The sequence below is a fragment of the Somniosus microcephalus genome, chromosome 12, assembly GCF_052327205.1.
Source record: "Somniosus microcephalus isolate GS21.2 chromosome 12, FLI_Smic_1.0, whole genome shotgun sequence".
In the NCBI taxonomy this organism is placed as follows: Eukaryota; Metazoa; Chordata; class Chondrichthyes; order Squaliformes; family Somniosidae; genus Somniosus; species Somniosus microcephalus.
Window position 1 is genome coordinate 101,867,605 of NC_140998.1, and position 16,410 is coordinate 101,884,014.

A 16,410-nucleotide genomic window follows, 5' to 3' on the forward strand; every position below is an offset into this window, starting at 1 on the left:
TGGATAGACTAGAGAAGCTGGGGTTGTTCTCCTCCGCTCAACCTTCTCTGCTCTAAGATTTGATGGAGGTATTCAAAATCATGATGGGTCTAGACAGAGTAGATAGAAACTGTTCCCATTGGCAGAAGGGTCATGAACCAGAGGACACAGATTTAAGGTGATTGGCAAAAGAACCAAAGGCGACACGAGGAAAAACTTTTTTCCGCAGCGAGTTGTTAGGATCTGGAATGTACTGCCTGAAAGAGTGGTGGAGGCAGGCTCAATCATGGCATTCAAAAGGGAATTGGATAAGTAACTGAAGGAAAACATTTACAGGGCTATGGGGAAAGGGCGGGGGTGTGGGTGGGACTAGCTGAAGTGCTCTTGCAGAGAGCTGGCACAGGCTCAGCGGGCCGAATGGCCTCCTGTGCTGTAACTATTATATGACTGAAATCATGGCTTGAAAGGTGATGTACTGCATGTGTTCAATCATTTTGGAAAAGGCTTTAAATACCTCCAAAATATGTTCTACTTAGTTCTTTCTTGGTACAGTATAAGCCCTTTATGAAATGTGTACAATGGTACAAGATATCAGTACAGAAATTCACAGATAAGCTCCAGGTGTGGATTTTTTTTCCCTCCACCTGTTATGGCAGATCCAGTTCCTGGCCTGACAGGTGAACAAATCTGCATTCAGGAATTAACAATCCACCTTGAAACTAGTTGCTAACTGTGCAAAGGTGATCCAGATCATGTCTCGCTCATAAGTGTCTTCACTTGGCGCATCTCCGTGGGGTACCTGAGCGCTCTGCAGGAAATTGTACATGCAAACAATGAAACTTTTATGCTGCTCTTCAAGTTCATAATGCAAGATGTCACTCGATGAGAAAACAGCACATTTTATGATTCATCCATGTTTGCCATTTGGAAAATAATCTTGTTTGAGAAATGAGAGAAAACTCTCTCAGAAAATAATTAAAATATCATTTATACTGTATTAACGTTAAAAATATGCTGATATTAAACAGAAAAATCAATGAATCAATTGTAATAAATGTATTAATTTATAAATTCAAATAGCATTTCAGGTAACTTCAGCATTTGTAGTGTTTTTACTGATTTAATCATGTTGGATTAGCTGTTTCACTGCTTAATTGTTTACATTCAACAACAACTTGTGTTTATATAGCGCCTTTAACATAGTAAAACATCCCAAGGCGCTGCACAGGAGTATTTTAAGACAAAAAGTTTGACACCAATCCACATAAAGATAAATTAGGGCAGATGACCAAAAGCTTGGTCAAAGAGGTAGGCTTTAATGAGTGTCTTAAAGGAGGTAGTGAGGTGGACAGGTTAGGCAGGGAATTCCAGAGCTTGGGGCCTAGGCCATAGGAGGCACGGCCACCAAAGGTTGAGTGATTATAATCGGGGATGCTCAAGAGGGCAGAATTAGAGGAGCGCAGATATGTTGTTGTGTTGGGGCGGGGGGCGGGTGTTGTAGGGCTGAAGGAGATAGGAAGGGGCGAGGCCATGGCGGGATTTGAAAACAAGGATGAGAATTTTGAAATCTGGGCGCTGCTTAACTGGGAACCAATGTCGGTCAGCGAACACACGGGTGATGGGCGAGCGGGACTTGGTGCGAGTTAGGACATGGGCAGCCGAGTTTTGGATGACCTCAAGTTTATGTAGGCTGGACTGTGGGAGGCCAGCCAGGAGTGTGTTGGAATAGTCAAGTCTAGAGGTAACAATGGCATAGATGAAGGTTTCAGCAGCAGATGAGTTGAGGCAAGGGCGGAGATGGGTGATATTACGGAGGTGGAAGTATGCGGTGTTATGAATCTTATGATCCATGAAGAAAGACTCATGAAATAACACTGGACGGCCAGCTGGTGGTGCCGTCCAAGGAGTATAAATACTTGGGCGTGGGCCCAGCTTTCCCAGGATATTTTGTAAACAGAAACGAGTGAAAGATAACTAGACCTCCATGTTTTGAAACAAGTTGATTAAAGCTTTGCTTTATACTCAAACCAAGTGCGTAGTGAGTTTTATTATGTCAATTTAATCAACTTGATATCGACTCCACGCTCTGAGTGATTTCGGGAACGGCCAGCTACGACTCAAACCGTAGAAGGGAACTCAGACGAAGTAATCGATCCATCATGGAGAAACTACTCAGACCCGCCCATCTCAACCTGGACCCGAATTCACTTACAGCTGCTAAGGTATGGAAACACTGGTATTGTACCTTCAGCAACTTCCTTGAGGAGTGTGGTGAGAATGTTCCTAATAAGTTGCGAATGCTTGCTAATTATGTATCCCCTCGTGTTAGACTGTGTAGACTATGACGCCACTATCCAAATACTACAGCAACTATATGTCAAGTCCCCAAACAAAATTTTTGCTCGGCATCTACTGGCCACAACTCGACAACAACCCGGGGAATCACTTGACTAATTCCTTCAGAAACTTCGCAGGCTCAGCAAGGATTGTAATCTTAAAGCTGTCACAGCTGAGCAGTACCAGGAGGAGTTAATTCATGATTCCTTTATTAATGGGATTGCATCTTCCTTAATACGTCAGCGTCTGTTGGAGAATTAAACCCTCAAGTTACAGGCTACCTATGACCAGGCATGTTCTCTGGACTTAGCAAAGAGGAATGCAGATACCTATCTTTCACCACTTCCTTTGATAGGCCTCGGGCGGAAGCCCTCACTGATGATGACTCCAACCTGGCTGATGACGACCCTACCCTAGAAGCCTTCACTGATGACAACCCTGCCCTAGCGGCATCTTGGCAACCTGGAAGGAAGTGTTTCTTCTGTGGAGGTGCGTTCCATTATAGGAAATGTTGTCCTGTTCGTAACGCAACCTGCAATCATTGCAGCAAGAAAGGTCACTTTTCTAAGGTATACCGGTCGAGAGCTCCTGTTAGTTTTGCAGCTGCTATCTGTGAAACTGCTCCTCCCCCAAGAACCACTACTACTGTTACAGTTGTCAAGGGTAAAACTGCCCCTCCTCCCATCATAGCTGTTTTTCCCCAAAGTCTGTCCCATGCAGCCATGAAGGTTTCGGTAAATGGACACATTTTGAGTGCATTATCGACTCATGCAGCTCTGACAGCTTCATTCGTGAGCGGGCTGTCAGTAAGTTAAAACTGCGTATTTACCCCTCGGACAGGGAAATTGCAATGGCTCTGACTACACTGACCACTAATTCTTCCGGCTTTTGTCTTGTCGACCTTATTCTCAATGGCCGCACTTATTTCTCCACCCGGCTCTGGGTGCTCAAAAACCTATGCAGTGATGTGCTCCTGGGACAGGATTTCCAGAAACAACACAAACGACTCACTTTCGAGTTTGGAGGGTCAAAGCAGGAGCTTACTATTTCCAAAGTACCGTTTTGTGCGCTTTCGGTGGCTTCGTTCGACGAGCCCTCCTTGTTTGCCAATCTTTCCCCCTGATGTAAGCCACTAAATCACGACATTTCAGCCAAGTTGATGGATCCTTTATCGAGGCGGAAATCTCTCGCCTTCCAGCTGACGGTATCATTGAGCCATGTTCATCTCCCTGGCGGGCTCAAGTCGTCGTTGTTAAAAATCCTCTGGAGCAACACAAGAAACGTCTTTGCATCGATTACTTGCAAACCATTAACCAGTATACCGACCTGGCTGCCTACCCACTACCACGCATCGATGACTTGGTCAATAACCGTGGCAACTACAAGGTATTTTCAACTTTTGATTTAAAGAGCGCATACCATCAAGTACCGTTAAAGGACTCTGACAAAAAGTATACAGCCTTTGAGGCCAATGGTCGGCTTTACCAATTTTGTCGCCTTCCATTTGGGGTCACCAATGGGGTGGCCGTCTTTCAACGGGCAATGGATAGCCTAGTCAAACAGGAGAACTTAACGGACACTTTTCCATATCTGGATAATATCACCATTGCTGGTCATGACCAAAAGGAGCATGATGCCAACCTCCAAAATTTTTTTGACGTTCTCTGTTGTCGCAACTTGACCTTAAGTCCAAATCTGTGAAATCAGTCAACATCCTTGGTTACTGGGTGGGCAACGGTATCCTCAAACTGGACCCGGAGCGACTTCGTCCGCTTCAGGAGCTCCCTCCCCCTACGAATCTCGGCTGTCTTGGTCAGGCACTCGGCATGTTCGCCTATTATGCGAAGTGGATACCCCACTTCTCCGACGAGATCCAGCCCCTGCTTCACACGAAGTCATTTCCGTTGGAGGTAACGGCTATTTCAGCTTTCAACCTCCTCAAGCGACAACTGGAAAAAGCCACGCTTCGCTCCATTGATGAAAATCTCCCTTTCGTGGACGAGTGCGATGCATCGGAGGTGGCGATCTCGGCTACCTTGAATCAAGGTAGTCAACCTGTTGCATTTCTGTCCAGAACTTTGCAGGGTAGCGAGCTCCATTATCCTCCTTCCTGTCGAGAAGGAGGCTACGGCCATCATCGAAGCTGTACGTCAATGGAGTCATTTTTCTCGCTCGTCGCCATTTCACACTTATAACTGATCTGTGCTCCGTGGCCTTTATGCTGGATAACTGGAAACGCACTAAGATCAAGAATAACAAAATACAAGTCTGGAGGATGGAATTGGCCGCCTTTGGATACACCATACATTATTGACCCGGCAAAGAGAATGTGGCCCCGGATACCCTCACATGGGCATTCTGCTCTTCTATGTCAACTTCGACTCTTGCGGATCTTCACACTGACTTATGCCATCCTGGCGTTACCCGTATGCTGCACTTTGTGCGATCTAAAAATCTCCCATTTTCTACGGAAGATGTGAAAAGAACATGCTCCTCATGTAGAATTTGTGCGGAATTAAAACCGCAATTCTTCCATCCATCGGATGGCTTGCTCATACACGCTATGCAGCCTGTGCAGCGACTCAGCATTGACTTTAAAGGGCCATTGCCTTCCTCAACACAAAACACCGACTTACTGACTGGTGGACGAATATTCACACTTTCCCTTTGCTTTCCCCTGTCCCAATATGCTTACTTCCACAGTGATCAAATGCCTTGATCAAGTCTTTTCCCTTTGCGGTACGGCCAATTGCATCCACTCTGATCGGGGTCCCTCCTTCATGTCAAGCGAACTCAAAAGTTCTCTTTCCCAACGGGAAATCGCCACAAGTAAAATGACACCGTATCATCCCATCGGTAACGGACAAGTTGAGATACAACGCTATCATTTGGAACGCTGTTCGTCTTGCACTGAGGTCACGCAACCTACCAGACCAGCAGTGGGAAACTGTACTCCCTGACGTGTTGCATTCCATCAGGTCTCTTTCCACGCCCACCAATGTCACGCCTCACGAGCGATTCTTCAGGTTCCAGCATCGCTCCACACGTGGGACGTCCCTACCGTCATGGTTGGCAGCTCCCGGCCCCGTGCCGCTCCGAAGATTCGTCCGATCTGCCAAAAAGGATCCCCTCGTCGACGAGGTGGAGTTAACGGACGTTAATCCCACTTACGCGCACGTGCGGTACCCTGATGGCCGGGAGTCCACCGTTTCGCTCAGAGATCTGGCTCCCTGTCCAACCGGTCCCACGGACCCAAATGATGGGGGGTCCCACGGTAATGATGCCAACACTCTGTGCTCCTTTGAAGATGACGATCTACCTGGGACATCGAGAGATCTGCCGGCTATTCCACCGGATCAACTCTGGGAGCTGAGCACTCCCCATGGGATGGCCACCCGAAGCCAGGACGCCAGTCAATCCCTGGCCACCAAACAAAATGAAGCCAGCTCTGCGCCTGTGGGGACCCGCACCCGGAGTCACTATCTCCCCAGTCTCCATCAGGTCGGCCAAGGCGACACGGGCCCTGTCGACCTACCAGTACGGATCAAGCGACCCAGGGACCCAGACACGGTCCGGGGGGACGTGCCTTCCAGCCACAAACGAAGAGCTAAAAGACTGCGGCTATTCGTGGTCCGGCTAATCCGTTAAAAGGAAGTCATCGGACTTCCAAATCTTTAGGGAGGAAGAATGTTATGAATCTTATGATCCATGAAGGAAGACTCATGAAATAACACTGGACGGCCAGCTGGTGGTGCCGTCCAAGGAGTATAAATACTCGGGCGTGGGCCCAGCTTGCCCAGGACATTTTGTAAAGAGGAACTAGTGAAAGATAACTAGACCTCCATGTTTTGAAACAAGTTGATTAAAGCCTTGCTTTATACTCGAACCAAGTGCGAAGTGAGTTTTATTACGTCAGGCGGTCTTTGTTATGCTGCGGATATGTGGTCGAAAGCTCATTTCAGGTCAAATATGACACCAAGGTTGCGAACAGTGTGATTCAGCCTCAAACAGATGTTGGGGAGAGGGATGGAGTCGGTGGTTAGGGAATTGAGTTTGTGGCGGGGACCGAAAACAATGGCTTTGGTCTTCCCAACATTCATTTCATTTTGGGAAACTCAACAAAAAACGAAAAGGCAATGTCTTGTATGCCTTGTGAAAATATTTGTCCATATGCCAGTACAAGGAAATTTAAGGAATTTATGAAGGGCTTTTTTTCTCTTAAAAATGTTATTATTTTGTAGCACTTGCCGCTCCCCATCTTTGTTTTAAAGTTTTCCTAGCTTGTATGTAAAACTCTATCGTGGATATTGAATATCGGTCATCATTAGCATGGACAACTGGCTTCTGCACCATAGTATTTTGAAATACAGATGCCAAAAATCATCAACTGCTCCTAAGGAGTTAGTTTTAGATAGAATGCAAACAAATCCATAGATAGCAGCTTCAAATTCAATCTGCTTGTTGCACAGCTGAACCCTGTGCCCTTTGTGCACATGCTCCAGGGCTTAAATGTTTTCAAAACTCATTCAGAAAATTTAATACAAGAGCTGAGAAATTTCAATAGGAAAGAAAATTTAGGGGGATGTACTCTTTGTTCAGAATGCTCTCCTCAGTGCCAGAATAAGAATTCTTGGGGCCATTGGCATCAAGAACATTCAGGGCCCCTTCACACCCCCAGCACAGTACTTTGAAGTAAGATCCTTCAAGACACTACCTTCTGTAATTAGAATTAGTGGTTTGTTGCTCTGCATTATCCCCTGACAGTTTAATCTGAAAATCTACATTCTCAGTTTAACCTGTTCCCAGCCAGCACACCTACATTAAGAAATTGTATTTAAAGTGAGATAACAGAAAATAGTGTCCTACAAGACGCCAAGTAAGTTATATACGCTTTTATCTCAAGACAAGTTACAGTAAAATCTTGTTTAAACAGCACTTAATCATCCGGAATACTTTAATAACTTGCAAAATAGATAACCAGTAATCTTGCCGAATCCATCCAGCACTCATTTTGCCGAGTCAGAGTCTCCCACGGTAGCCGAGTTCGTCAGTGGTTTTTATTTTTGTTTGTGTTAAAAATTGCCTTAGTAGGTGTGGTAAACCACTGTTCTACCTGCCTGTGTGGGTGTTTGTATTCCACTGTGTACATGTCTGTACATGCCTCGGCTGACTCCTCCCACGAGTCCAGGTATAAAGCTGACTGCTCCACAGTCCCTCTGTATTCTGGACTGGTCGACCACTCGAGGCACACCTTCATTCTCTTGTTAATAAAAGCCTGTTAGTTACTCGCTTAACCTCAGTCTTTTGAGTAATTGATAGCGCATCAATTTTATTAACAAGATTTTTTTATAATGGAGAAGATCCTCACACCAGCATGCCTGGACTTAGACCATCGGGAGGCGGACGCATCCACCAAGTTTGCTCACTGGCTTAGGTGCTTTGAAAGATTCCTGATCGCCTCCGCTGCAACGGTCAAATCGGACGAGGACAAACTGGATGTCCTGACCTCCAAAGTGAACCACCGAGCGTACTCGGTCATCCAGGACGCGACCTCGTACACAGAGATCACAGAAACCCCACAGTGCAGATAGAGGCCATTTCAGCCCATCGAGCCTGCACCGACACTTATCCCACCCGATCCCCGTAACCCCTACACCAACACATATCCCACCCTATCCCTGTAACCCCACGTATTTAATCCCCCTAACACTAAGGGTCAATTTTTATCATAGCCAATCAACCTAACCGCACATCTGCTCTCAAGCTCCTCAAGGACCAGTACACGCGCCCAGTTAACGAGGTGTACGCCAGGCACCTCCCTGGGGAGTCGTAAACAACAACCTGGGGAATCGACCGAGGAATACCTTCAGGCACTGTCTGTGCTTGGCCGGGCCTGTGGTTGTAAGGATGTAAAGGCCGCCGTGTACACAGAGGAACTTATCCGGGACGCTTTTGTAGCGGGCCACAGGTCCAATTACACCCGACAGCGACTGTTGGAGCAGAGTGACCTCGACCTCAACAAGGCCTCTGAACTCGCACTATCATTGGACGCAGCCTACCGGGGCATGGATGCCTACTCCTCTGCACCGTGGACGCCGCGGGGAACGACAGCCTGGGACACGGTAGGACCGTCTCATAGCGCCGTGCCACCCCAGCCACATCCCAGCAACGGCCCAACTACCGCAGCAGTGTCCCAAGGCCAGAAATGCTACTTCTGTGGCCAGGCCAAACACCCCAGAGCGCGCTGCCCGGCGAAAAATGCGATCTGCTCGGGCTGTGGGAAGAAGGGACACTACGCCAGCGTCTGCAGGGCCAAAGCCACCCCGAACCCCAGCAGTGCCGCGTGTGGGCCGTGCGGGCCGCCATCTTGGGCCTCCCCAGCCATGTGCGAACCACCGGAACAGCAGCCATTTTGGACGCCTCCAGCCACATGGGGATCATGGATGCCGCCATCTTGGACGCCAGCCGGGACGCAGCAGGCCCCCAACACCGCCTCATCTGATACCCGCAGCGACACACCGACCCCTACGCTGGCCTCCGTTAAGCTGGACCAAGCGAGACCGCACCAACTGGCCCGGTCCACAATGGACATTAAGGTAAATGGTCACGAAACAACCTGCCTTTTTGACTCTGGGAGCATGGAGAGCTTCATCCACCCCGACACGGTGCGGCGTTGCTCCCTCCCAGTCCTGCCTGCGCACCAGCGGATTTCTATGGCCTCCGAGTCCCAGTCGGTGGACATTGGCGGCTACTGCGTGGTGACACTCTTAGTAGACGGGACTGTGTACGATAATTTTAAACTTCTGGTCCTGCCCCACCTCTGCGCTGCCGTTCTACTGGGGTTAGATTTTCAGTGCCACCTTAAAAGTGTTACGATGGCGTACGGTGGACCCCTCCCCCCACTCACAGTCCGCAGCCAGCAGCTTCCAAATTGCCCGCCGCGCACCAGGTGCAACCTCTCCACACTCAGAGTCACCCCCCCCCCCCCCCCACTGTTTGCTAACCTCACCCCCGACTGTAAGCCCATCGCCACAAAGAACAGGCGATACAGTGCCGGGGACAGGGTTTTCATTAAAACCGAAGTGGAGCGGCTCCTGAAGGAGGGGATTATTGAGGGCAGCACCAGCCCCTGGCGAGCCCAGGTTGTGGTCGTTAAGACCGGCGAGAAGCAGCGCCTGGTCATCGACTACAGCCAGACAATAAATCGCTACACCCTGCTGGACCCTTACCCACTCCCCTGCATAGCTGATATGATCAACCAGATCGCGCAGTACCGCGTCTTCTCGACCATTGACCTGAAATCAGCGTACCACCAGCTCCCTATCCGCCCTGAGGACCGCCAGTATACTGCCTTTGAGGCAAACGGCCGTCTCTATCACTTCCTTAGGGTTCCCTTTGGCGTCACCAACGGGGTCTCCGTCTTCCAAAGGGAGATGGACCGGTTGGTCGATCAAAATGCATTGCAGGCCACTTTCCCATATCTGGACAATGTGACCATCTGCGGCCATGACTTGCAGGACCATGACACCCACGAGGACTACACACCAGTGCCCCAGCCTACGCGGGACTCGACGCCGGAAGCTTCACCACTACCCCTGCCGTCGCCACGTCGATCACAGCGGCAGACAAGACCTCCGGAGAGACTCCAATACACAAACTTTTAATACACTTCACCCCGCCGGACTCATTTTTAAACAAGGGGTGAATGTGGTAAACCACTGTTCTACCTGCCTGTGTGGGTGTTTGTATTCCACTGTGTACATGTCTGTACATGCCTCGGCTGACTCCTCCCACGAGTCCAGGTATAAAGGTGACTGCTCCACAGTCCCTCTGTATTCTGGACTGGTCGACCACTCGAGGCACACCTTCATTCTCTTGTTAATAAAAGCCTGTTAGTTACTCGCTTAACCTCAGCCTTTTGAGTAATTGATAGCGCATCAGTAGGTATACCTCTGTTATCCAGAATTTTTCATCAACCGGCACCATCCTGGTCCCATAGGTGCAAGATAAGAAAGCGTTTACTGCACTTGCTTGCAAAGCAACAGGGGAGGGAGGAGGGTGACTAGGAAGAAGAAGAGTAAATCCAGGACACTGCAAACTGCACCACAGCAGTTTTCATGAGACTGAGGGCGGGAAGGCTTGACGTCAGAAACTGTCGTGCCTTGGCACGAGAAGTTCCAGAAATCAAGAGGCATGTACAAACCATTGGCATGACCCTTGAACGGCAAGCTCTTAACTCCGTATTTTCTTGCACACTGGAGGGCCTCAAATCTCAGTGGCAAAGAATCAGTGATCAAAAACCCTCTTGGTTCGCACCCACAGTCCAGCTCTCAAGCAACTCCTGGGTTGATTGCAGCAGTGCCTAGGAGATCACAGTGCCCCATATTTGGCTGGGGTCTACTCCGAGAGACCTCTCCAGTGGCTACACCAAAAAGGAGCCATCTGGAGTGGTTTCATTGAAAGCAATGGGGGTTGTGACTTTGGTCCAGCCTGTGAACTGATTCCGAACTGCCTGATTGTGGGAAAGTATGGTGTTCGGTTCTTTGCACAACCAGTTGGCAGTGTGGTTAGCCATGGCTGGGCAGTTCCAGATGGTTGCTGTGCCAGTTGAAAGTCCTGGTCCCTGCAAATTACATGGGGCTATTTCCTTTTGATAACATAATTGGAGCAGCCCAGAACAGAGGACACTTGATCAGGCTATGGTCAAATAATTGATGTCAAGAAAAGACCAAAAATATTTCTGTAGTTACATATTTTTTCAGTATAAAATGGTGAACTTTGAACCAAGAGTTCTACTGCTAAATTTTCCTTCCCTTTTTAAATAATTTAAATATTCAAAATCCCTGGTATTACTGGAACTAATGCAAGTTTTAAAAAGACTTGTACACTGCCCAGATTACAAACTACAATTTATGTGAAGGAAAAAAAATTGCTAGAAATGCTAAACTGAATCACTTGGGGGTAAAGAAACTGATGCTCATTATTCTGATTAAAATATAGAATATGTAAAACCGTCTTAACTGGCATCTGTGGAGGAAAAATATGAAGAAGTTTTTATATAACAGAATAATTGCTGAAATCGAAGTGGCAAATAGGAAAAATTGTGTTTTTAAAAAGTGAGAGTCAAAGTTAACTCTGCTGCTAGCAATGCACTGAGGACTGGCATCAAAATGAAGATGGGAATTTGTAGCTTTGGAAGGTCATATGATGTCTCTTGATACCAGCATTTGGTGATGATCAAATTAGTTGAATAATTACTCTGCTTACAGAGTTAGATGCAGGGGGAAAGTTGAGCAGACTTTGGAGGAGAATGGGGGTGGGAGACGAGGGCGAGAGTAAAGGGGGAGAAAATGAATGGGGAGGGTCAGAGAAAGAGGAATAGAAAAAAAAAAAATTGAAAATAATTTTAATCATTATGTATGAGCACTTCTATAGTATTACAAGTTTTTTTTCCTCTGACCATGGGCCTGCTAAAAGTGAATGGCCCAGAAATTCGGGTCGGAGGCTTCCCGCAGGTGCAAGCCTCCGACCTGCACTTACCTTGCGCGCCGGCCGTTGAGCTGTGGGCCCGCGTGGGATTCTGATCCTGGGCCCCCTCCAACTGCCGGCGTGCAGTGCTTGCGTATCCCGGGGCGCAGTTAGTTCGAAGCGTCCCCTGGGATCACGTGGGCCATGGAGAGCCAATGGTAGCAGGGAATCTGTATTCATAGATTTGACAGGAAGACTATGAATACAATTCAGCCCCAAAACATAACTGAAACTTCAAATAATTTTTTTTATCGCATTTTTAAAATAACTATAAATTACATAAAATAACTATTAAACAATAATTTAAATTTTTGAAAAAATTAATTAGTTTCTAATGGGGCTAAAAATAAACTTATCTTTCTAAAGTTTAAAAAATAATAAACCTGTGGAAAAATGTTTTAATTTGACTTAATTCACCACTTACCTTGTTAAAAGCAGGCCTTATACAAGCGTAGCTGCTGGAGACTTACCCTCCCGGGAAAAACCTGCAAAAAAAAACGGAAGTTCCAGGCATACGCGCTGCCTCTCCGGCGCACGCGTTCGACCTGTGAACCCCTTACTTCAAGGGAACGGAAGTTCCGGTTTCCCGCGCATGCGCAGTGCATGCACGAAACCGGCACTTTGGTTGGGCCTACGCGTGAGTACCCAGCACGTACTCACCCATGGGGACCTGAAGTTCTGGCCCTTTTATATTGTAGATAATTAGTTGAAAGTTTATTCAAAATAATACCTTGCACCATACTTTCTTAAATAGCAGGGGCTCACAGACCCAAGACATCAAGAAATACTTTTCTTCAAGTTGAAATAATACTTAGGTTTTGTCATTTAAACCATAGTTTTAAAAATCCATGACAATCTGGGAAGCAAAGTAGTCGAGTTGGTTAGAACATAGGAGTTTCTCTGCAGTACAGGCTGCTTAGCTGGGAGATGCAAAACTGAGGTGCTACAATGCCATGAGAGGAAACCTGACAAAATGTGACAAATCATTACTTCCTGTAAATGGGAAGTGTGCATAGATGTAAGAATTTTTTAAAATATAGAAACATTCAGCCCCTTGAGCCTGTTCCACCATTCAATTAGATCATGACTGCTAATAAATAGATGTTTCCTCCATAAATAATGAACACAGCAAATATCTCACATATCACAAACTCAACTTCAATTTCTGGGTCACCTCTTTGCTTCCTATAGGTATAGATGCAAGACAAATTGGCACCAATTGGCTCTCGCTTTATTTCTTCTGTGTGATAGCCGAGAATAGATTATTCTTAGCAATGAGAAAAGTAGAAGTATGCAAACCCATTTGTTTTAACCATTGACTTTTTATTTGCATTGTTACATTACATCATCACATTACACATATTAACAGTGTGTGATTGCAACTGAGTAGTTTTATTTATATTTTTTAAAGAAAGTAAATTAGCCTAAGGAAAGATTTATCATCTTGCTATCATGGATTTTGTTGCAGCAATTTCAGTTTTTTTAATACAAGTAGTCATGCTTTTGTTGCTTATCAGTTCATTACAATGTTGGATTGGGCATAAACCTGTAAGAAATTAAAGTGTGCCAGTGTCTTGTCATCATTCTGCAGCTTCCAACAAATGTTGTGATGCTTGATAGCCTTTCTTGAAATAAATTGGTATATTCAACACTTCCAGTGCAAAATGCTCTTCTTGATGCTTTTCTTTGCTACAGCAGTTTTTCATGGAACATGTGCCATTCTTGTTTTCGTCTCCATTGGATAGGACACAGAACAGTCCAGTCAATCACATACTTGCTAGCTGTCAACAATATTGCGGGAAAGTGACATGACAGAATTACAAAAGTCATGTGATTTGGACTGTCCAATGAGATTGCTTAAAAGCATCTTTCATTTGAAAGCTTACCTGATCATTATTGATCATGAGATTGCAAAAAAGCCACAAACAATATGAAAGACACATTGCCCAATGAGATTGCGAAAAAGGCATATATAACCTTTTTCTTTGTCGGGTGGGGAGTAGGTGATGGGAAGGGAAGCAGATGGGGCTACTGTAGTAGGAAGGAAATGCTGTGGCTAGGTGGTCTGATGCACAGCAGGAGACAGAACAAGAAGTGAATTTCACCTTGGCAGAGCAGGTAAAGTCATCAAACCTTTTCCTGCATTGATCCATCTCTTGGCAGAGTGATGCTGACAGAATTGACATGTTCAGTGATCTCCCTTCCTCCACGTCTGCTGCAGAGATTGTCTTGGAACTTGCTTCCCAGTTGAGGGGAACAAGATCTCTCTCTTCAAGCCCTAAGCTGATCCAACAGGGCCTCCACGGCTACATCCGAGAATCTAGGGCTACTTGCCTGTGACGTGACAAATCCAAGTTTGTTCCACAGAATTCCCAGCAACAAACGACCTAACATTAAGAGTTTGCACCTCAATTAAGTGGTGTAACCTCTCTCAAATAGGTGTTGGGCTGCTGGAAATCCCACACTCCTCATTGGCAAAGCATGGTGCTCACCAAAGACTAATTTAGGATCGACCACCAAAATGATTCGAGCCTCTCTGTAATGCCATTGGGCGGGTGACCCGATTGCCCCACCCTTCAACGCCGAATCAGCGCCCAAAGTATAAATCAACCCCATAGAGTTTCTGTTTTCCTGCTATGGAGCAGAACACACTCCACTCACCCAAGTCTATAGAGCTTGGATGCAGGTTGACCTCCAAGTGTACACAGGGATACTAGTGGAACTTAAGTCGGTAATGCTTCATAGTACAGAGCACAGGTAAGCCTCCAGCTGCTGTTTTACCCAAGTCTACTTCTCCTACTAAGGGAAAATCATCTCTAGCTGAGTGGGAAGAACCTTAGCCCCTTCTGACCGGTCTATCTCTCCCAAGTTCCATTGGCGAACCAGGCTGGCAAGACAATCATGTCCTAGTATACTGTGAACTACCTGTCTCAGGAATCCGATTGAAGCATCTCCTTCAAAGGCTTGACTTAGTTCCAGACATTGATTGCCAGATGTATCATCTAGGTTCATCGGGTGTCAAGCCTTGTCACAGTAGTAGCACCCTCACTTCTGAGCCAGAAGTCTGTGGTTCAAATCCCACTCCAGAGACTTCAGCACATAGTCTATGCTGACATGTCAATGCAATCTTCAGGGAGTGCTGCACTGTCTGAGGTGCTATTGTCCAGTTGAGACATTAAACTGAGGCCCTATCTGTCGCCTTGGGTGGATGTTAAAAGATCTCCCCTGCCACACAACCTCTTTCTCTCTTTCCCCCCCCCCCCCCCCCCCCCCCCCCCGGCCCGGAACTGTGGCTCACATTAAGATTTTTATTCTTTGAAAGGAGAGAATGAGTTGCCCTGTGTTAAATCATATTGTTGATGATAAGATGTGTCTTTGCATTGAAAGATAACTCCCACCACCACCCCCCATCCCCCCAAACCAAAAAGGGAAAGGCCGGAAAAAGGACAAAAACAAATTAGGTTCTGTGACGTTTTCAGGAATTTCACTTGGAATCTTGTGCACAGGGGCCTCACTGTATAATAGAATCTTGCAGAAGGAGGCTGTTTGGCCAATCGTGCCTGTGCCGGAACATGTTTGGTCCAATCACATTGAAATATGTATCTATACTCTGGAGATTACTTTCTCTCTTCAATGTAGACTTCTGGATGGAACAACGTCCAGATGAAAAAATTAAGAGTTTCAAGCCTCAGGCAGCCCCTTCCATTCAGGTCCCCTGTCGCCCCATGCTTTCTTGATGTCATTGCCCTAATTCTCGCTCACATTCCCAGGCTTCCTATTCACTCCTTTGTACCCACGGGTGATGCACTTATTTCTGTAGCTGTCAGAGTATCGGAGCTTCACGTCTGGCTGGAAATTTAATTGAAAGTGAAAGGAGCAAGAGTCAGTGATTGGCATTATAAGAAACATAATAGTGAGTGAGAAGCACACAGAGAGAATGTGAGTGAGAGGCAGAGAAAAAGACGGAAAGCCAGGGATATACAGCAAGAGAGTGAGAAATGCGGAGTGACAGTAAGCGGCATCCGTGCTCTACGCCTTCTGGTTGCCTCCCCCCAATCTCTTTCTGCAAGCCGCAAACCCTGCTTCTCAGCTCCAAGGTCAGGCCTCACTCCAGCTTCTGGCTCTATGGCTTCACAGACCCGCCTTAGCTATCTCTTCACTCATTTCTGGGCCTCGGCCTCCACTTTCTCCCAGACCCCCAGTGTCTCTATCATCTCTGATATTGCAATAGCTTCTGGATACATCAGTAATTTTGGGGTCCATGACTCTGGATTCAGCAGCAGCAACAAGAAGCCCTTCCAGCCAGGCATTAGTCTCCTACTCCCTCTCAGCAGCAAATTGAGGCATTTTACTTATTCACCTCCTCCCCTCCAATTTTCTTCTCATCTCGGCCATGGTTTCTTTCTCATCTGCATTTACTGTAGCAGTTCCTGAGTGATCCCTTACCGCCCAAGCTCTAGTACTCGCAGTTTAGTGTATGCTGGCTGCCATCTTGATACGTTAAGGATTTTACAAAAAGTAAAAGGTAGCCGTTGAATAAATCAGGAGAATAGCATATATCGGAGG

At 46.7% G+C, this 16,410-nt stretch overlaps 1 protein-coding gene across 8 annotated transcripts in view; it reads left to right on the forward strand.

Annotated features, from left to right (window-relative positions):
- Nucleotides 1–16,410, forward strand: part of mipol1 (mirror-image polydactyly 1) — a 418,898-nt gene that overhangs the window by 58,518 nt on the left and 343,970 nt on the right. The gene's annotated exons all lie outside the window — the stretch shown is intronic.